The sequence below is a fragment of the Pongo abelii genome, chromosome 10 (genome assembly GCF_028885655.2).
Source record: "Pongo abelii isolate AG06213 chromosome 10, NHGRI_mPonAbe1-v2.0_pri, whole genome shotgun sequence".
NCBI lineage: Eukaryota > Metazoa > Chordata > Mammalia > Primates > Hominidae > Pongo > Pongo abelii.
Genome location: NC_071995.2, coordinates 69,229,264 through 69,251,857, shown reverse-complemented (window position 1 = coordinate 69,251,857; position 22,594 = coordinate 69,229,264). Strand labels below are relative to the sequence as shown.

At 36.7% G+C, this 22,594-nt stretch overlaps 1 protein-coding gene across 38 annotated transcripts in view; it reads left to right on the top strand.

Annotated features, from left to right (window-relative positions):
• The window catches only part of TSPAN8 (tetraspanin 8), a 293,681-nt gene that overhangs the window by 198,459 nt on the left and 72,628 nt on the right, over positions 1-22,594 (top strand). For 18 of the 38 annotated variants that reach the window (XR_010135626.1, XR_010135625.1, XM_054526545.2 and 15 more), the window contains 3 exons: positions 858-1,019; positions 1,117-1,271; positions 1,557-1,645. The exons of 1 other annotated variant lie outside the window; for it this stretch is intronic. The gene's annotated coding sequence lies outside the window, so the exon portion shown is untranslated. Of the gene's footprint in view, positions 1-857; positions 1,020-1,090; positions 1,272-1,556; positions 1,646-5,978; positions 7,979-22,594 lie in introns of those variants that run through there. 19 more of the 38 variants (XM_054526571.2, XM_054526566.2, XM_054526562.2 and 16 more) reach the window with 4 other exon arrangements.

The window sequence follows — 22,594 nt, the reverse complement described above, 5'->3', positions numbered from 1 at the left end:
AGAGTCTGTGTTCTTGAAAAGGATTTTGTGTAAGAACTAGTTGACCTGTAGAGGCCTGGAGCTGTGGCCTCATTAACATCAGGTGCTCACCAAATCATTTAATGCCTGCATATCTCAGATTATCTTGTGCAGCTCTTTTGCCTTCTTTTCTGGCCTAAAGTTGAGTCAATCTAAAGTATAGAAAGTTGGAATTCAACCTAAGCTACTATTTAACTAGCTGAGTGTCATTCACCGACAGTCATTCATTTGTTTCCTGTGTGTTCCTCCAGGTGCTAGGACTTCCTGGAGAAGGGTGTCCACACACAGGCCAGCTTATGCTTGTCATGTTAACCCTCACCGAGTAAACTGCTCTCTTTACCTTCTTTTCTTCAACTGATTTTATGAAACTTTTTCCTGATCACATCGTCTTCAGGAGGAGAATCAGGCTTTGGACATAATGGCACATGCCCTGATATTCAGTACTCTGCGATCCATTGGCTTTCTTTTATATACTTTTTCTTTTTCTCCAAATGTGTATTTAATGGAACTGCAAACTTAAATGCAAGGGCTATATATGTATGCTACATTTTCTGTAAAGATGCCCCATATTTTGAATTCTTTCAGGTAAAGGACTGTATATTTATTGTATAGACTCTGCCTGGATTTAAATCCCAGCACTGTCTCTTAGCAGCTTTTTGACCTTGGACAAATGATGGAACCTCTCTGTGCCTTACGTTACTTATCTGCGTTGTGGGGCCAATAATCTATCTTCTGGGTTTTAATTTTATTTATTAAGAGCTTTATTGAAATATAATTCACATGGTATAAAATTTACCCATTTAGAGTGTTTGACTCAGTGTTTTCTCGTGTATTTACAGATTTGTGCAACCAACCCCACAATCTAATTTTAGAACATTTTCATCATCCCCCAAAGAAACCCTGAACCCATCAGCAATCACTCCCCATCCCTGCTCACAGTTTTTTATGAGGATTAAATGAATTGACACACAAAAAGCACTCAGAATATTGTCTGGCACCTTGTAAGTGTTCTCTATTATTGTTGTTGATATTATTATTATCAATACCATTACTATTATCTTTGTACCCTCAGCCAACATAGCATCTGATGCTCACTAGGTCCTTGCTGAATAAATGAGGAAATGAAAGATGAAACATTACATCTTCAGCATTTGAAGTAATAGTGAGAGAAATGCCCAACATTATGAATACTGTAGACATGATCCAAGTCACAACAGGATCTGTGTTAGAGCACAGTATTTTACTGAAGAAAGGTACGTTAACATGGGCTTTTATCGCAATGGCTCAGCATGATGGTGTCATATAATAACCAAGGAAAGTTAGTCCTAAATCTTGAATGCCAGTAGGTAAACTTGTGACCAAGGGAAACCTACAGATGTTGCTTCTCTGCATAGTTCCCTACAAAATGAAATTGTATTGAACGAATCACTTCTAACTTCATTCCTCTTTCTAACATCCAGATTGCTCACCAATAAATGTCATGAGAATTGTATATCATATTTGTATATTGCATTCATTTATGATTTTATTTGTTACAGTTCCCAGAGTGTATCATGTTCCCAAAGAGAACAGAAGTGTGGATTATCTCCATTCTTTAATCTTCCAATGATTTTCCTCTGCCTATAAGGTAAAGACCAAACTCCTTGGCCAAGCATCCAACACTCTTCTGGGTCTCTTTGCTTGTGGAGTGCCTATCCTCAGTTATCTTGGAAGCCAAACAACAGATATTACATTGGGGGAATATCAGCAGGTCTGGGGGACTGTTTTTTAAGATGTTCTTCCCTGCCCTGACAAAGTTAGGCAATTATCTTTTGGAAATTTCAATTTTGAATAAAGAGAAGGAATGATTGAACATACTTGAAGGTGATTTACTTGAGGCATACATTGTAGGTTCTTTTGCGACATATTGTAGATTCAGGCACTCTAAGGGGTTTGTCCATTTATTCCTACAGTAGTCCACCCTTATTTGTGGTTTCATTTTCTGTGGTTTCAGTTTCTTATGGTCAGTCGTGGTCTGAAAATATTCAGTGGAAAATTACAAATATAAACAATTAATAAGTTTTAACTTGTGTGTAGTTCTGAGTAGAGTGATGACATCTTGTGTCCTCCTGCTGAAACCCCTCAGACGTGAATCATTCCTTCATCCAGTGATTCCATGATGTAGATGCTGTTTGCCTAATGGTCATAAACATTGTCTGCTACTAATGTCCAACCATTAACTTCATCATGACTCAATGACCCAGGGTCATTAGAAGCAAATAAACCTTCCTCTCAGGTTGCTTCAGAAGGTCAGTAGTAGCCTAATGCTACCGCACAATACCTATATCATTCACTTCACTTCATTATCACAAGAAGGGTGAATACAGTACAAAAAGGTATTTTGAGAGAGAGAGAGAGTGAGAGAGACCACATTCATGTAAGTTTTATTATAGCATATTATTATTAATATAATTGTTGTACTTTATTAATAGCTGTTAATCTTTTACTGTGTCTAATGTATAAATTGAACTTTATACATATGTAAAGTTTATGTATATGAAACATATATATGTAAAAAATATAAACATATATTTTAATTTCAATGGTTTTTGGGATACTGGTGGTTTTTGGTTACATGGATGAATTGGGATACTGGTGGTTTTGGTTACATGGATTAATTGTATAAAGGTGAAGTCTGAGTTTTAGTGTATGTATCACCTGAGTAGTGTACATTGTACACAATATGTAGTTTTTTTATCCCTCACTCCCCTATCATTCTCCACGATCCTGAGTCTCCAAAGTCCATCATACCACTTATGTCTTTGCGTACCCATAGCTTAGCTCCCACTTACAAGTGAGAACGTATGGAATTTGGCTTAATTTGAGTTTAATTAGATCCTATATATTTATTTTTGTTTTTGTTGCATTTACTTTTGGGGCCTTAGTCAAATTTTTTGCCTAGGCCTGAGTAAAAAAAAAAAAAAAAAAAAAAACTTCAGCCAAATTAAATTTAAAGGAGTTTAATTGGGCAATGAATGATTCACAAATCAGGCAGCCCCAAGAATCACAGCAGATTCACAGAGACTCTGGTGCCACTATGTGGTGGAAGATTTATAGACAAAAAAAAGGGAAATGACGTACAGAAATTAGAAGCGAGGTACAGAATGGCTGGATTGGTTACAGCTTGGTGTTTGCCTTATTTCAACACAGTTTGAACACTCAGCAGTATATGAATGGTTGAGGTACGGCTGCTAGGATGGGCCAAGACTCAGCTATTGTTACAGGCACATACTCCTAAGTTAGGTTTTCAATCTTGTCTACCTATTAAGCTAGGTTGCAGTTCATCCACAAGGACTCAAATATAGAAGTACAGAGTCCTTCTCAGGCCATATTTAGTTCTCTTTAACAATTCCCCTTTTTTGGTCATTTTCTCAGTTTTGAGAGATTCACAAAAACTTCAGTTATTGATGTCACTATCACCATTGTAAATGTACTTATTTGGTCTTGGAACCCACTGGGAAATAGTAGAACAGTGAGTTTTGCAAAAGGTAGGAACAAGGGCTGAATAGAGGGTAACTTTTTTGCTGGAATGTTCTATTTACAGGAGAAAAACAAAACCAAGTTTGTTCTAGGATCTATGTGTTTCCTTAGAGTCTTAGTTTGATTATGTCACGTTTAGCATGAGTAACTCTATTTTAGTTCAGTTTGACCTGTTGGGTCCTAGTGCATGAGCTTAGTCCAAAACAATGGCCTCCTATAATTTTGTTTTAAAAGTTCCCCTTTTTTGGTTGGGTTCTCACTTAGGTGAGAGTGTGACCAAAATTTAGGGCCTTAGCACCACTCTCTGTTGCCATCATTTTGGGTTTCCAGTCTCAGCACATCATTCATAGGTTATGGTGCCCTTAAGGGCACATATTCCTTTCAGCTCTTGTCATTCCAGTTGAAGAGAGACCATTTGACATTCTACTGAAGGCTGCATGCAAACATTTAAAACCTTTAAGAGAATATAGCACACCAGGGAGACTATTATTAGACTATTGGGAAGATAATAATACCAAGAATTTGGAGTATGCTCCTTAGCCAGGGTCCCCATAAAGCAAACCACCTAAAATTAAATAGATTAAAGAATGAGCTGGATGAAGAGTCTACTTGCTTGACTAAGTGGTCTTTTCATTAATCCCCTACAACTGAATTTTTATAATCTACATTTGACTTTATTTCTCCATAAGCCACAAGTGCCAACAACTGCACAAGTATTTTTCTTTTTAGCCAACTCTATTATTAGCATAACTTTCACAAGATAATTTAAAGTCTGTTGTGTAATGATAGCCTTTGTAGTAGAATCTGCTATAGAGCCTCTTATGAGGGATGCATTTCTAATTATTGCCTCTTTTATTTTAAACCATGGAGAAAGGACCTAATAAATGGTGTCCTTCTAGAAGAGTAAAGGGCTTCTTGCAATGTTTTCTTTAACCCATGATGTGGGTTAAAAGGAGTTTTGACTGATTATGAGGCAATGTATGTACCGCTAAAGTTTCTCACCTACATGGGGCCTTCATCTTTTATCTATCAAAGTATAAGGTTATTCATGTGTAAGGCTGGGTGCAAAATCCTACACAAATAAAAATATACCCTCTAAGTGCACATAATAGACCCCCTTTCTATTTCTATTATTCATAGAGGCATAAACAAGTAAAAAATATCCAAAGATAAGAGTCTCATGATAGTAGAAGTCTTGATTTTGATCTTGGGAAAAGCTGTTCACATCAAGTATTCCATCTTCTTCTGGGGAGAAACTTTCTTGGTTCATTTTACCTTAAGGGTTCCAATGGGTGCACAATTCCAAGAGTATGGAGGGACCCTTCTCAGTTGTTTGGTTATGAATCCAAGGTACAGGTTTCCAAAGTTTTGTTGCAGTGTGGATGGCAAGGACAGTCTTTCTCTGATGGTCACAGAATATTCAATCTTCGGGTTCTAGATTGTGAAGGAGTTGATTGTCCTCAGTGAACCATAAAAAGCTTTATTTACCTGGTGAAAATATACTGTGACATAATAATTAACTTTTATAACAAAAAACATGACTGAAAATGACAAATGAATGAAATATCTTTATAAATGTTTAAATGACCCATCAGGTAGCCAAATATACCTGAAGGTTTGATTGTCTTCCCAGGAATATAGAACCAAACATTGGTTTTAAACTACTTTCACAATTCGTAAGTCACCATATCAATATATTCAATTTAAATCATTTTATTTTTTTCCATGATGAATTGTGGAATGCAGAACCTTTAATAACACAAGTTTTAAGGACTCAGGAAGGACAAGGAGGGTACCCTGGTTCTCCATGAGTCCATACTTAACACTGGACTTATGTCCTCTTGAATACCAGTTGTTTCTCCAATTTAGGTGCATACCACTGATAACTAGTGGGTCATTATAGGTAAGTTGACTTAGACCATGGAGTTCAAATTGTATATGTAAACAATTTCAGTATTGCCTGGTTTAACATGAAAATCTGGCAAAGTGTTTTCTTGACATTTAGTTAATTTTTTTGTTCTACTTGGGTTAGCAGTTTTATACAAGGAAATTTGGTTATTTCTGTGGTGTACAATAACATAATAACCATAATTATGACTGATAGCATATACTCAGACATATTAGGATTTTAGAAATCCCATACAATTTTGGAACATATATTAATATCATTCACTAAAATATAACTTGAAGATTAAACATTATTTTTATTTTGACGATGCTTCCCATGTAACTTAACATGTTAAATAATTCTGTTTACCTCTCTTCTGGATGCTTACCTCTCTTTTGGATGCCGTCTGTAGCATTCCAAAGTTAAGAGGTCAGAAAAGACCATTTTGAAGCTGAAATTTGATTTTGGGAAGCCTGTTAAATATGTTAAAGATTTAAAACACTTGATATTATGAACTAGAATTCCAGGTCACCATAAGTCATTCATTTAGTCAAAATGATGACTCAAAAATGTTTAAAAAGGCAAAAACCTTTACTCATTGATAGGGGGAAGACTTAGCTTTCCAAACAATCTGTCTTTTGTCTTTCCCTTCTTTTTCTTTTCTTTCATAGTATATTTAAAAGGCAAACAAAACTCTTTCATTATCTTATCTTTTAATATTACTTGAAAATCTTGTTAAAGAAAGAAAGCCAAATTTCACCCTTGCATTAGCAGACTATTAATGTCAATCTCAATTTTTAATAAAACCTCATAGACAAGTCTACCCAATCTTAATCAGTTTGATCATATGGCAAGATTTTTATAAATCTTTTATAACCCTTTATAAATTTTTGTTAAAGAGCAGATTAGTGCTTTAAGAAAACTCTGTTGTGCTTTTATTTTGATGTTCAATTTACAGTAAAACCAAATAATACCCTTTTAAATTTAGTCAATATTTTCACACATAGAATTCCTTTTACAAGGTTAATTTTTACAAACCTTCCACAACTTTTTTTAACCTTCAGCTTTATTTAATTTAACACAATCATTTAACCCTTTAAACTAGGCAAAAATTTACATTCTCATGCCTTCTTATAATCTTTTACCAAAAACACATTTCATTCTCCTCATACACTATGCATGTAAATCTATTTTTTCAGTAGTCCCAATTACATGTTATAATGATAATGCTTAGTAACTTTCACTTTTGGTGCATAAATGTTATTTTATAAATCCTTTTATAAATGGGCTTACATTGACCATCTATGTTTGGACTTTCTGACTTGTCCTAAACATCTCTCTTTTAAACAAAGTCATTTTACTTTAGCTTTAGGACCAGAATTTACCATAAAGATCCTTCCTTATATACAATCTCTTTTCTCTTATGCCTTCTTTGCATAGCTAAGGGGCATGGCTAATTTCACATGTCCCCAGGGCTTATTTAGAATTTAATGTCTCCAAAATAAATTCAACAATTTTCAAAAGTCAAAGAAGTAGTTTATGACCTTAAAGCATTAGCAAACTTAACATCTGACCTGCATAATTTAAACCAAATATTTACACTTTTGAAGACATTTTAATTTTACCAATAATCTTTTAAATTGTCTTTATTTCCCAAAGAATACTAAAGTTACGTGAACTAAATAAAAGGCATTATACTTTTTACATTGCTGACAAAATATTTGATTTAAGCACTTATTATTATTAAACCAATTAGTTAAAACTCTTTCACATATAAACATTACACACACAATACGTATATAAAACTACCTAGACAGACAGAAGATTACTACAGTAGTTGTAAAATTTTTCATTTGCTGGTTATTAATTTTCTTAATTGGATTATTGGCTTTCAGATAGAGTCCTTGGAAAAACAGGTCCAGGAAAGGGTCTCTGGTGCCTCCTGTTTTTTCCAAGGAGTCTCAGGCTGTTAGAGCCTGAATATCCACTTTTAATTAAGCTGACTTTTAACCATAGCACTCTTTAATAAAGTCCTTTTAAACATTCTTATTACTTGACTTTAGCCAGGCCAAATGGTCAATATTTCTGGCTTTTTAACTTTATTGAAAGTAACCTCACAGGTGCTTTGAGACAGTTTGTAGAGGGGAATATAATTTTAAAATGGTAAAGGTCACCCAAATATCAATTAGAAAGGCTCATCCCCTAAACTAGGGATTGAAACCTGAACCCAGGCCACCATTGTGAAAAGAGAAAGCACAGCCACATAGTTACAAGGTCAAGCTCCCAAGGACATAACTGACCAGTTTGTTGGGCTGTCTTGAACAGCAGTCACATGTGGTTTTAGGCACACATTTTATCCCAAGGTACCCACCCCTCTTTGTGACAGAACAATACAGAAAGCCACACAAAGCGCACCAGATTCACTATAGCTTAAGACCAGACTCAGATTTTTTTTGTATTAATCCAAACTGTACAGAAGAGATCAACAGTGATTTTTACCATTCATTCAACTGGTTTGCACAGAGAGAGAGTCGGAGGCCAGAACTCTGACTGGTAAGAAATTCTTACCCTTTTGCCAGCATGCCAGGCTTCTGGGTTTTCTTTCCCTGAGCAGCCCTAGTGACCTGACTTGCTGCACCATCCCCTGGGGGGCCAAGCCACATCATAAAACAAAATTATCTTTTTTCATTCTGGCCAGAGCAAAATACATGTGACAAGACATAGACATTTGTCACTTTGCTTAGCACCCAATATCAAATGGCAAGGCTTAAATTTACCCTCAGATGGGCCCTGCCATCTTTAATCCAACCTCTGAGTAGGAGTTTCAACATGTGGTCTCTGGGCAACATGGTTGCCCTGAGTAATAAAAAAAGATAAGAGAGAGAAAAAAAAAGCATTACCTGTGGTAGGCAGGGGAAGCGAAGACCTCAGGGAGGCCAGAGAAAGACCCACCCACTGCAGCGACACTGAAAAGTTCAGGTGGCTGCTTGTTGGTTGTGACAGGATCTTTTCCAGCAGTCCCATCAGCTTTCAAGTTTCCCCTTTTAGGAAGGAAAAAGTTCCCCATGTCCTGTAATCCTGTACATGCCTAATCCTGTCACCGTTAGCCATCAGCAAAGAGTGTAAGGCAGATTAATCCAAAGAGAGTAACAGTTAACATCCCATAGGGCCAAACCGGTTCTTAGCCAAAGGGGACTTTACCAAGAGCCCTCATTTTTAAATGTACTTCAATGCATTGTAATTCATTCAGAATGTTCCACTGTAAGTTATCTTTAGTAAGATTTTACCATTTCTGTAAGACTTCGCTGCATCCCAGACCTGACGTACAGACCAGAAGAAACTCAGTTTTCAAGAGATTAAGGATCCCATTTTACCTAAAATATTGGCTTTACTCTTAGGTTCTCCTGATTAACTTAGCCAATAATTTTTCCTACTTAAGCATGCAAGAAAAATGAAACAAAGAGGTAGGACACAAAAATCCCTGTGTCCTACGGCTTTTTCAAAAGCCGTATTCTGTGACTCCTGCAATATTACTGCTAACTGCCAGTTCCTTTCCGACCCAGTCAGATGTAAGAGGTCTCTAACTGGGTCCAAGCCAGTTAATTCCCAGATCAAATCCATTCCTGGACCCAGCCCAGTTGCTATCACAACTTTCAAACCCAGTTTGGATCAGAAATTTGCTCAAAGAAACTCCAATAGCTCAAAACACAAATATGTGGCTCTGAAATCCGAGAGAGCACTTACTCATGATCCCCAGCCACTCTGAGACATCAGTGGACACAAGTGGGTCCTGCAGGTACCTTGCTTGTTCACTCAGTGCTCCTGGGGGTCACTAGAAGCTCTACTTCAGATCCTGCTTCTGACACCATCTGATTAAAGAAAAACTTTGGCCAAATTAAATTTAAAGGAATTTAATTGAGCAATGAACAATTGGTGAATTGGGCAGCTCCAGAATCACAGCAGATTCACAGAGACTCCAGTGCAGCCACGTGGTGGAAGAAGATTTATAGACTAAAAAAAAGGAAATGATGTACAGAAATCAGAAGTGAGCTACAGAATGGCTGGATTGATTATAGCTCGGTGTTTGCCTTATTTCAACACTCAGCAGCATATGAATGGTTAAAGTACAGCTGCTAGGATTGGCCAAGACTCAGCTATTGTTACAGGCACATACTCCTAAGTTAGATTTTCAGTCTTGTCTATTAAAAGCTAGGTTGCAGTTCATCCACAAGGGCTCAGATATAGAAATACAGAGTCCTTCTAAGGCCATATTTAGTTTGCTTTAACAGGCCAATGCCAAGAAGAGTTTTTCCTAGGTTGTATTCTAGAATTCTTATGTTTTTAGGTCATAGATTTAAGTCTACAATCCATCTTCAGTTGATTTTTTTAATATGGTAAAATATAGGAATCGAGTTTCATTTTTCTACATGTGGCTATCCAGTTTTCCAGAACCATTTATTAAATAGAGTGTCCTTTCCCCAATTTATATTTTATATGCTTTGTTGATGAACAGTTGGTTGTAAGTATTTGGCTTTATTTCTGGTTCTCTGTTCTGTTCCATTGGTCTATGTATCTACTTTATACCAGTACCATGCTGTTTTGGTAACTGTAGTCTTGTGATATAATTTGAAGTCAGGTAATGTGATGCCTCCAGATTTGTTCTTTTTGCTTAGGATTGTTTTGGTTATTTGGGCTCTTCTTTGATTCCATATGAATTTCGTGGTTGTTTTTTCTAGTTCTCTGAAAAATGATGTTGGTAGTTTGATAGGAATTCCATTGAATCTACAGAGTGCTTTGCATAGTATGGTCATTTGCATGATATTTTTCTTTCTACTCCATAAGCATGGGATGTATTTCCATTTTTTTCTGTTATCTACGATTTCTTTCAGCAGTGTTTTGTAGTTCTCCTTGTAGCAGTCTTTCATTTTCTTGGTTAAGTATATTCCTTGGTATAATATTTTATTTTTTTGCAGCTTCCATAAAATCATATTGGTATGATTTCAATTTTAAAAATTTATTAAGACTTGTTTTGTGTCCTATTGTATGCTCTATCTTGGAGAATGTTTTATATACTGATGAGAAGAATGTATATTTTGCAGTCCTTGGATAGAATGTTCTGTAAATATCTGTTACATCCATTTGTTCTAGAGTGAAGTTTAAGTTCATTGTTTCTTTGCTGACTTTCTGCCTGGATAATCTTTCTAGTGCTGTCAGTGAATGCTGAAGTCCCCCACTATTATTGTGTTGCTCTCTATCTCTTTTCTCAGATCTAGTGGTAATTTGGGATCTCCAGAATTAGATGCATATGTATTTTGGTGTAATATCTTCTTGTTGCATGAATCATTCTATCATTATGTAATGTAATAACTTTCTTTGCTTCTTTTTTTTGTTTTTTGTTTTTTGTTTTTTTACTATTATTGCTTTAAAATAAGCGACTCCTCCTTGCTTTGGTTTCTATTTGGATGGAGTATCTTTTCCTCTCATTTACCTTGAATATATAAGAATCCTTATGTGTTAGGTGAGTCTCTTGAAGATAGCAGATATTTGGCTTGTGATTTTTTAATCCATTTTACCAATCTGTATCTATTAAGTGGAGCATTTAGACCATTTATGTTCAACATTAATATTGAGATGCAAGGTACTGTGCCAGTCATTACGTTCATTGTTACCTAGATACTTTGTTGTTGTTTTTTGTTTCATTTTGTTATTGTTTTCTAGGCCGTATGGGTTTGATGCTTTCAAGAAGTTCCATTGTGGTGAATATTGACCTTTTATTTCAAGATTTAGAACTCCTTTCAGCATTTCTAATAGAAGTGGTCTGGTAGTGACAAATTTCCTCAGCATTTGCTTCTCTGAAAAAGATCTTATTTCTTCATTTGTAAAACTTAGTTTTGCTGGATACAAAATTTCAGGCTTTTAGTAATTCTGTTTAATGAGGCTAAAGATAGGACCCCAAGCCCTTCTGCCTTGTAAGGTTTCTGCTGAGAATTCTGCTGTTAGTCGGATAAGTTTTCCTTTATAGGCTACATGATGCTTTTGTCTCACTGCTCTTAGAATTCTTTCTTTCATGTTGATTTTAGATAGCCTGATGAATATATACCCTGGTGATATCCTTTTAGCAATTTATCTCCCAGGAGTTCTTTGAGCTTCTTCTGTTTGGATATCTAAATCTCTAGCAAGACCAGTAATAATGACCTGTCCTCAAGTCTCCTAGCAGTGTGTAATAGCACCAGCTGTGATGAGGTGGCAGAGGAGTGACATAGACTTTGCAAAATTCCGTGGTTATAAATAGCCTTAACATGTTTACTTTCTCAAATGCCAGGTATAGTAGTAATGAACAGGTCCTATGGACAGACTCAGAACCTCCTGGTTAGCTCCCACACATGTAGCAAGGCAGTTCTTACTCCAGCAGCATTCTACCAGCAGCAGCTAGCTAGGTTCCAGGCAGTGTGTGCTCAGAACCCAAAAGTGCCCCATGCCATAAATCCTCCCTAGGGAGACAGCAACTGGGGCTTTCAGGCCATGCACCTCTTGGTCTGCCACCCAGCTTTTGCATTTGTGGCTGTAGCATACTTCTCACTTGCCCTTCAGTTCTGGCCAAGGAAGTTTCTCCCCACCTGAGATAATATTGTGAATCTCAGTTGAGAGTTTCTCTCAACCTGTGACTACCACCTATGCTACCTAACCAATTTCTGGGAGATTACTTATGAGGTAGGATCAGGAATGGCTTCCCTCCATCCCCACTAGAGACTGGGAGTGCGTGCAAAGCATGTCCCAATGCCACTCCTCGTATACTCCTCACCGCTCACTAAATTAGCTCCTATGCTGGGCAGGGTTAAGGCCTCCCCATGGCCTGGATTGCCAGGTTCTTTGATGGGAATGTATATCCCAGAGGCAGTTTATTCCCCTGTCGTACTCTCAGGACTCATAGTTTTTTGACCGGCTCATGGTGTAGGCTGCAGCCCACTGCTTCTTTCAAACATGTGTGGTTTCTTTCAGTTTTCCTGTTAAGTTCCTGTGTTGCTTCTTGGAAAAAATTCACAGTGTGAATCTCTCCATACTATTTTGTCTTTCCAAGTGGGAGAGGTATGCTAACAATGCCTTCAATCTGCTGTCTTGAAAAAAAAATATGTGTATATATCTATATAAACCTTAATATAGGTATGCATGTATAAGAATAAACATAGCATAAATAGTGTTTGGCACTAGCCATGGTATTAGTCATCCACCTGGGGTCTTCGGATGGATCTATCTCTCAAGGGTAAAGGGGGGATTACTGTTTTATCTAAATTCCTTTAACTATCCTTGATTTTTTCAAAAACATGCTCATTCAATGTTTTCTTTGCTTCTGTATGCCATCCACTTCCTTTTCATAAAGCATCTTTTCCTTGTTCCTCTACTCTTTGGCTTAAGTTGGCAAGAATTTGGTTTTGTTGTCTATATCCAAACTACTCTGATACAAAATCATCTCATGATCCAAAGTAACTTTATCTAGTTTGTCTCATTTGCTGGATCCCGTCTTCTCTTTTAGGTTCCTAAAATGTGACATGCTTTCTCATGGCATCCCGACAATAAAATCTTTCTCTCTCTCATCTGCCTAATGAATTCCTATTCCTTCAGTCCTTCTTCATACCTCTTTGGCGAGGCCTTCCCTGGACTCTTTCCATGCACAGTTATAGGCTCTAATTCTATTGCATCCTTTACATAGCAATATTGAGACAACTTTTATTATGTGTCCAAAACCATTAAGCATTTTACATACATTAACTAATTTAATTCTTCCTACTGCTTTACAAGGATAAGTACAGTTATTACCCCTTCATTTTATAGCTGATGAAACAGGACCATACAGGTTTAGTAACACCCTGAAGCCCAGCTAATAAATGGCACACCTAGAACCTGAACATAGCCAGTCAGGTTTTGAACCACTGAGTTGCACTGTCTCTCAGAGATCCCTTTTAAATTTGTTTACAGGTCTGTCTTCACCTCAGGCTGAGGGATTTTTTGCTTTGTTCAGCTTTGTAATTCCAGAACACAGCATGAGCCTGGCATATAGGAAAAGTAATAAATGAGAGAATGAACCCAATTTCCCTTGGCTATTGTACTTAATCTTTTATTTTGTGGATGTAATTACAGTTGACCCTTGAACAAAGAGGAGATTAGGGACACTGTTACCTCATGCAGTCAAAAATTTGCATATACCTTTTGAGTTTCCAAAAACTTAACCACTAATAGCCTACCGTTGACTGGAAGCCTTACCGATACATACATAAATAATAGAGTAACACATGTTCTGTATGTTATATGTATTATATACTATATTCTTACAATAAAGTAAGATAAAGAGAAGAAAATGTTAAGAAAATTATTTAAAATAATACGTTTATAGTAATGTACTGTATTTATCAATTGTGAGTTTATGCTATCTGTTTACAAGATGAATTATCTGTCTGAAATGGAGGGCGACTGCAGCTGCAGACCTCACTCTATGGTACATATCAAGAAATTCAGCTTTTTCTTGTAATGCCATGATTGTTTTCCACTTCTTGGGAACACTTCCAGCATCACTAGTGGCACTACATATGGGAACCATGGTGTTGTTATTCAAGATTTAAGATACTGTACTAAACGATGAAAAATATGTGAGAACTGCAAGAGATCACTTTTTACTGCAATATACAGTTTACTGGAGAGATGCACTGCTCAAGGTCACTCTGCATTTTAAGCCAATGCTTGCAACACTTGAGTTCACCCCAGTAGCAATGGGAGGTGGCTATGAAATTATTACGGTTGTGCAGTATGTACTACAGTTAATTTTATGCAACTGTGAGTTAATACTGCATCTTTACATTTGTTTACATTTCTCTAAACTGCAAATGACACACAGACCCTGTGTAAGGTCTGTGTTTGTGTAAGTTTTGATAAATTTTAACTTTAAAAAATTTGTATATATTTTATAGTATTTAATGATAAAATAGACATTTTATACATTCACAACATATCTTTTTCTTAATTTTTCAGTATTTCTAGGCTATACAGTTGGCTGTTTTTTTCAAATTGTCACATATCTCTAAAAAATTTTCCAATGTATTATTGAAAAAAACATCAGTGAATAGGTGAAACCACACAGTTCAAACCTGCTTTATTCATGGGTCAACTGTACTTTATTTTCTCATTCTAAGATGCATATTTTTAAAAATATTTCTGAAATTAGAAAATATGTTACAAATGATGTATATTTTTAATTGGGTGGCTCCCTCCCCTTCACTCTGCTATCCTGAAAAGCTGATATTAATATGGCACATTTCACAATTCATGGCCTCATCGAATCAAGAAAATATGAGGATCATTTTGTTTGCTGCCTTTTGCCAAACCATGGGAATTAAGCTCCTTCTTGTTGGAATTTCTCTTCTGAAACATCATCTGTATCTGCCTGACTCACTGAGTTGGGTTGCTCCTAATCCTATCAGTGGGCCTTGTAGCTTTTCCCCCAAAAGTCAGCACTATGACCATAGGTGGATAATTGTTTTTTATGATGATAAATTAATATGTCCTTAAAAGAGAGATAGACAGGTTCAGATAGCAGTGAAAATCAGTTGAGAGACAGTGCCAAGTTGCGGCAGAGCCTGGGCATTGGTTGGTGAGGGGTCCCGCACATAACAAAAGGGGCCTTGCTTTAACCACCTCCTCCATCTGACTTAAGATGTGAACACAGAATGTTTCAGATGTATTGCCTTATTTCCTCTCTTTCATCACAGCTTACCTACCCTTGAATATGAGCTACTTCTTGAGAATATACTCAAGAAGGCCCATCATTCTTCTCCCTGCAAGTTCCAGGACTGAGTAATAGGATCAATAAGGCTTTCATCACGTGCCCATCCCCTTCCTCACAACCGTGGCCTACATCAGAATGACAACTGCATATTGGAGGTTCTATTCTGAAATGTCTCTGGGATTTGTTCTGACTTTTTCTGTTCCAGAGAAATAGAGCCTCTTAATGCTGACCTTAGTCTTTGCCTCCTGCTTCTTTCTAGTCCTTCCTCTGTACTAGTTTAGACTAATTACTATGGTGAATTCAATTCAATCTATGCACTCACTTGCTTACAGCAGCTGTGCTCCCTCTCATTACTTTCCAGATGAAGTCCTTTGCACGTAAGCACATATTCACAATCTGATTTCTGTTGGGAGTTTAGGAAAAGATTCTCTACTGTTTTCTCTCACTGTTAGGATGTCATGGATATTAAGTTACCCTCCTGAATTAATGCAAGCTTTTCAAAGAAAAACAAAAGCAAAAAAACAAAAAGAGTGGCTTTTTGCTTTTTGCTTTTGAAACAAGGATGCCAAAATGCACTGTGACGCCACTGTAGTTAATATGTGGTTTGTAATTTTCCCAAGTTGGATTCTTCCTGGTCAGCCAGAGGCCCCTTTTAATTGCTGTGAGCAAATGTCTAAACAGAGAGAGCTTCTCTAGAGATGACTGTTTTTTTCTTCTTTGCAGAGAATGTGTTATTTGCAAGAAAGACAAAGAAACAAAACTCCTTTATTCTGCAGAAAATATTTACTTAGTTTACCTCCTATAACTGTGAGAAAGTAGAAAGTGTTTTCCTGATGGAAGCATGTAATTAGTTCTTTTATGTGTTGACAGTTTCAAACTACAATCTAGGAAAGCTTCCTTTAGCCTAAGGGAGAAAGTGGGCTCAAGAAGCATCGTGGAGTCATGTGGTGAAGGAAAGGATCAGTCCTCTGGGAAGTGGCTGTGCAGGTCACCAGAAAGTGAGTGTCTGTGATCTGGGAGAGCTAGGATCTTCTGCTTCTGCTGCTACCACAGGGCAAGTTAGGATGAAGGGTTCTTCAAGCAGGGGAACCCTAGGTAGGTAGCTTTCACTGTCCCCTGAGCCTCACATCCAAAGAAGTCTAAGACAGCTCTGGACTTCATCTGGAAAGTAATGAGAGGGAGCACAGCTGCTGTAATCAAGTGAGTGCACAGATTGAATCACTATAGTGCCACTTTGATCAATTGCCACCTTGACTCCGAAACTTAGGTTTTTGTTATTGTTTCTGTTTTTAAGAGACAGGGTCTCACTCTGTTGCCCAGGCTGGAATGCAGTGCTTTAATCATGGCCCACTAAAACCTCAAACTCCTGAGCTCAAGCTGTTTTATTACTTCAGCCTCCAGAGTAGCTGGGATTACAGGCGTGCGCCACCACCCCTGGCTAATTTTTAAACTTTTTGTAGAGATAGGCTCTCGCTATGTTTCTCAGGCTGGTCTTGAACTCTTGGCCTCAAGTGATCTTCCTGCCTCGGCCTCCCAAATTGCTGGGATTACAGGTGTGAGCCACCACACCTGGCATCCAAATATTAGCTTTCATATTTCATTTTTTATTAGTCATCTTTAGCAAAAAGATATTTTAAGTCTTAAGTGATGACTTGAATAAAACATATTACAAGTCCACCTTACCACTCCCCAGCCCTGAAAAACAATAATGAAAGTGACAGCTTCTTTAAGGCAATCTGCTTTCATTATTTACTATAAACTGGAGCTTACACTTCCGAAACCTGAGTCTGTATGTTAGGTTTGGGTTTTTAATAATTATTTCAGTTTCCTCTTGGCCTATAGCTACCCATTGTCTTATATGGAACTTTAGATCCTTTATAGAAGGTACATTTAAGTGCAGTTTCCAAGTATAGGGACTTCTTCAATGAGCTACATCCTATATGACACAGTGAGAATGGGATGGTACAACCTCCATCCAAAGCTAAGGTGAGACATGGAAGAGGGAGGACTCCTACAGAACTAACAACTAAAGGAACATATCTATGATGGTACTATGACTAAGAAAACATGACTCAATAAACTCAGTTGTTTTTCTCTGCCTTCAGATTTTAAGAGAAAGAGGCAAAAGTTGTCTTTATTTGTACTATAAATAGTGTAACTTTATAACAGTTATTTAAAATTCAAAAGCTAAGCAAATAACTTTATAGGTGTATATTATATGTGTATTCCCTAACCTTGAAGGGCACACACACACACACACACACACACGCTCTGGCACATGGCAATACTTAATAATGATTTCTTAAGTGAATAAATCTTAAGTGAATAAATCTTTCTTTATATACCGGGCTGACTCCCCTATACCTTCTCAATCTTTTAGCATCATTATATTTTTTATATATACTTATTATTAATGTCCAGCATGTCAAAGTTAATCATAATTGCTAACACATACTTAGAATTATTATTGTTACCAAGCTATATATATGTGGATATATAAATATTTCTACACAATAACCCTAAGGGTCTAAGAGTTAGATACTACTATTATTTTGGTTTTAAAGATAAGACTGAGGCATAAAAAGGGTTTTATTTTTTATACTTGCAAGATCAAATAGCTATAGTAAGTGACAGTATTCAAATATAGACAGAATCATTGCTAGGTCCTCAGTTACAAAAAAAAAAAAAAGTCCCTGAATTTGTTTCTCTAGGCCTGCTTACTTGAAGCAGGGGAAAGAGGATTGCTATATAACCTCTGTTAACCCAAAAGCCAGTGACTATGAGTTCTAGTCCTATTTTCAAGGTTTTCCTATAGAACATAGCATAATATAGTCTCTTAAGAAGAATTGACATTGATTGGAAGCCTTCTCTGTGCTAGACACTGTCCTAAGCACTCATATAGACAGCCTGTCATGGAATGCTCACAACCACCTATGGGTAAGAATTCCTACCCTTGTTTTGCAGATGAGGAAACTGAGGTTTGGGAAGTGGACATCATTTGCCCAAGGTCTCACTGTTCTTTGACCACTGAGCTGGGACTCATATCTGGGCCTATCTGACTCTAAAGCTTATTTCATACCTGGTGTTACCCTAAATTTTTAGGCATTTCCGACTGATCTGTCTTTCCACTGTTAGTGGCAACATGGTAATTGTTGTGTATTTTAATGAGTTGAGTGTTCCACAGAGAATGTGTTAAGCTTTATTCCTACTACAAAATATTAGTGAAGCAAATAGTAGGAATTCCTGCCAAACTAAGATTGGGATTATTCCTCTTATGTATTTTCCTTGTACAAGATTGATGAACCATTACAACCATTATATTAGTATTGAATAACCAAGGTATTCTGGTTACAAATGTAGAAAAATCATCTGTTAGGCACTCAGCTAAGTATATCATTATACTGCAGGTTTCATTATGGGTTGCTTTGAATGAAAATGTATACTTCAGAAATTATTAATTAACTTTCGTTTTCTTACTAGAGTACAATTGACTTTATTTGATGTTAGCTGTTAGGAACACGAAAGAATGCCTTGTTAGCCATGTTTACATGTTTGTAAGCATAGTGAAGGTAAAGGCTCCACTTGCCAAACACTTTGAATTCAGCAGGAGCCCAGTAAATACTGTACAATGAATGGTAGGAATCCAGTTAGCTTAAACTCTGAAACTGACAAAGCTTAGGTGCCTCCTTCCTGTTTTTGACCTTCTTTCTCCTCCCTGAATGACGGATCACCTTCCACCTCTACCTGCTGTTCCTGTTTGCTCCAAGCACCAAGTAAAACAACCTGGTCAAAACTAACATTGGTGACTTACAGAGTTACTTCTTTGAGAAGTATTTGCAATTTCCAAAGGGTGTTAGAGACAAGACAGAGTGTTCATGTTAGAATGTTACTATTGGCCGTAGTCAGGGAGCCCCCAAAACCTGTCAAGCCAGTTTGGAAAGCAGTGACAGTTGATGTATTAGATAAGCTCTGTAAGATGAGAGAATGATGTGTTTCATTTGCAGATGGTGTGGCATTACCTTGATTGTGTTTGGGCTCATGCCTTTATCTTGCCTCTAGTCTCATGGTGGTTCTGTGTATCAGAGCACCTGCCACCTGGTTTAGGACTCAATGCACTCCACTGCTTGTCTCTTTCCCTCAGTGCCACAGGGGAGATTTCCTTTCTCTCTCATGTATTCACTTCACGCAGTGTCCCCAATCCACAGATCAAATCATCTTGCATTACAAAGGGTAATCAGTGCTGAGAACAATTAATAATCAAGCAGTATAACCCAAGCAGAAATCTCAACAGATTGCACATAAATAATCTCTATAATTTCTTAATATTCATCTAAGGATTGGCAAACTAAGGCCCTTGGGCTAAATCAAGGCTAATGCTTGCTTTTGTATGCCCAATGGCTAAGAATGGTTTTTATATTTTTTAAAGTCGGAAAATATAAAAAGAAGCAGAATATTTCATGACGTGTGAAAAGTATATGAAATTCAAATATCAGTGACCACAAATAAAGTTTTATTGGAACACTTTATTCATTGCTTATTAATTTACTTTATTCATTGCTTATTCATTTATGTATTGTCTATAGCTGCTTTTGTACTACAGTGGCTATGTTGAGTTGCTGTGACAAAGACCTGCAAAGCCTAAAGTATTTGTTATCTGGACTTTTACAGAAAAAGTTTGCTTAACCCTAATTTAGTCACTCATCTGATATCAACCAGGAGAGCTGCCTGGAAATCACTGTTAAACACATACATGGCATTTTCTCAATGTAGGCACTTGTTTCCCCAGGAAGGTCTGCCAGCTTGATTAATTGCATCAGTAGATATTCATACTGGACAATCTGGCTCACATTTGCCTGTGCTCCTGCCAAGCTGTCTATGTTGCTTAGTAATGGTTGTGTGTCACCAGTGACCTTAAGGAAATAATGGAATAGAAATAGAAATAAATGTAATGGAAGTTGATAACATTATTAGTTCTATAATATAATTTTTCTGCCCTTTATACAGTTTAGTAACTGAGTTTAGAAACCATTATAAATAATGAAAGACAGAATAAAGCAAGACAGACAGATATAATTCCCATCCATTAGCAAAATGTAAACAAATGAAAACCCAGAGAAATTAAACAAGTTTCTTATCACATAGCTACTGAATGGCAAAATTACGACTAGACACCAGGTATCCCAATACCTCATTTCATTATTTTGCTTCTTGGTAATGAAACTGCCATGCATATGATGTTATGAAGAATAGTCTTACAGATTTCAGATAGGGGCTCTTTTTACTCATTTTCCTGGAAAAACTAAGTAAGGGCATTTAGCTAATTAAATTGGATCTAATGTATTCCCTTTTTTCATCAGTAGGCAGTAAAATTAACAGGATCTTGGAGGAACTTTTTTCATCTCTTTCACTTGGGAGGACAGGGTTATTATTAGATGAAGCTTGGAATTAATATTGAATGCATCTATTGCCCCTAGATTTCCATTCATAATTAGTGGATCCCAAATGCGTACATTTCTGTTCTATACAGAATTTTTTTTCAAGAGAAAGGACCCTTTTACAACATAAGATGTGTTTAGGTGGTAACATACCTCTGATCAAGGGTGTCATGTGTATATAGTTTGCTACCAGTGGTTTGGCAGTGTGTATTACAGTTAATGGCTTTTGACACTGAAGTTTTTGCATTGCTAGATTTTTATAACCATATCTTTTAGAGGTGATGAATTTCTACTCTTCTTAACATGTTACCCTAACGAAGAGGCATGTTTGCAAAGTTGCATCTTAGGCAACTCCAAAGAAACCATATTGTTTTAGAGAACAATGCAAAGTTTAGTCTTTAGTAATTCTTTGTATATGGAAATTCACGGGAATAAAGAGTACCAGATGTGTGAAATTAAAGAGAATTAGGGGATTAATTCTGTACATCCAAACTGTGTGTAAGTTTAGTGTTGGCATTTCCTTTCATTGATTTCCAGGATTCAGTCTTGGCAGTTCTACTTCATTAATGGTAATTCTATGTGCAATGTATGGATGAGCATCTGATTAGTCTATTAAAGCAGAGTGCATTTATATTATAGCTTAAATGTGTTATTTAATCATTCTTTGACTTTTGTCCATACATCTTTGTTTCTTGCAGAAAAAGTTTGTTGAATTGTAACCAGTTTGAAACATAGTGTAGTGAAGTCAATTATTAAAATGATGTCAGCAAGGGGTCAGGGAATGGGGTGCTTTATCCCTTCCAGCTTGGGGAGTATGTACTCCTTGGCCAGATAATGTCATGATTAGTAACATCTATAAGATTCATCACTATAGTTTATATACTAAAGCCAGGGGAGACAAATATTAATAGATACTTCCTGCCTCTGCCTTGACTGCTGTCACAGAGTAACTGATTTATGCTAATGACAATATAACTACTATGTTGATGGGTCATGCCAAATAAGGAAAAAAAACGATCCGGGTAAAGTTCTTTTCCTTTCCTCTGCCCCCCTCCCCTCCCTCCCTCCCTCCCTCCCTCCCTCCCTCTCTTCCTTCCTTCCCTCCTTCCCTCCTTTGTAATTAGTAGCTTATTTGTTCTTCCTATAAAAAGTATACGGATGTTGTTTATCCACTCTTCTACTCACCTGGGGGAAACAACAATTAGTTATGGAGACAGGTAGCTAAGCAGAGTTTTGCAAATATGGTTAATCAAGTTTAGAGTGGAAACAGAACAAGATAGAATACTCAGTAGTATCAATGAGAGGGGAGCGAACTGCATTGCAGCTGTTCTCACTAAGCTCATTGAAGAAATTTTAAATGAAACAAACTGTTTACTTTGATGAAACAGTAACACATGATGTAGCATGAAATGGAAGAAGAGTGCAAGTCTGAAATTCATGAAAGTGATGAGATTTTTAAATTTGTGTGTTTCCCTTGGGTGTAACGGTCTCATATTTGTGATGTTTTGCATAATTACAAATGTGGAACTGTTTTGTATTTTAAAGTCTGCTGTGGGTTTAGCTGGCATCTGTGTGCAAATTTGTTCTTATTTACTTTCTAACAAAATAAACTTAGACAATTTCTAGAATCTTCCTTGTAGAAAGAAAAAAGTCTGTAAAGTAGGCAAAACTCTCTGAAGATGGTGCATATAGCATGCACACAAATACTCTATTTTTGATTTCCTTAATACATCTGGGTTCCTTAAAAGGAAAATTTGACTTTATATGATTTTTAAAAGAAATGAACAACAATGGAGAACAGAGGATTTTTAGGGCGCTGAAACTATATGATATTATAATGGTGAATACATGTGAGTATATATTTGTCCAAATTCATAGAATGTACAATACCAAGAGTGAACCCTAATGTAGACTGTTGTCTTTGGTTGGCAATGATGTATCAGTGTAGGTTCATCAATT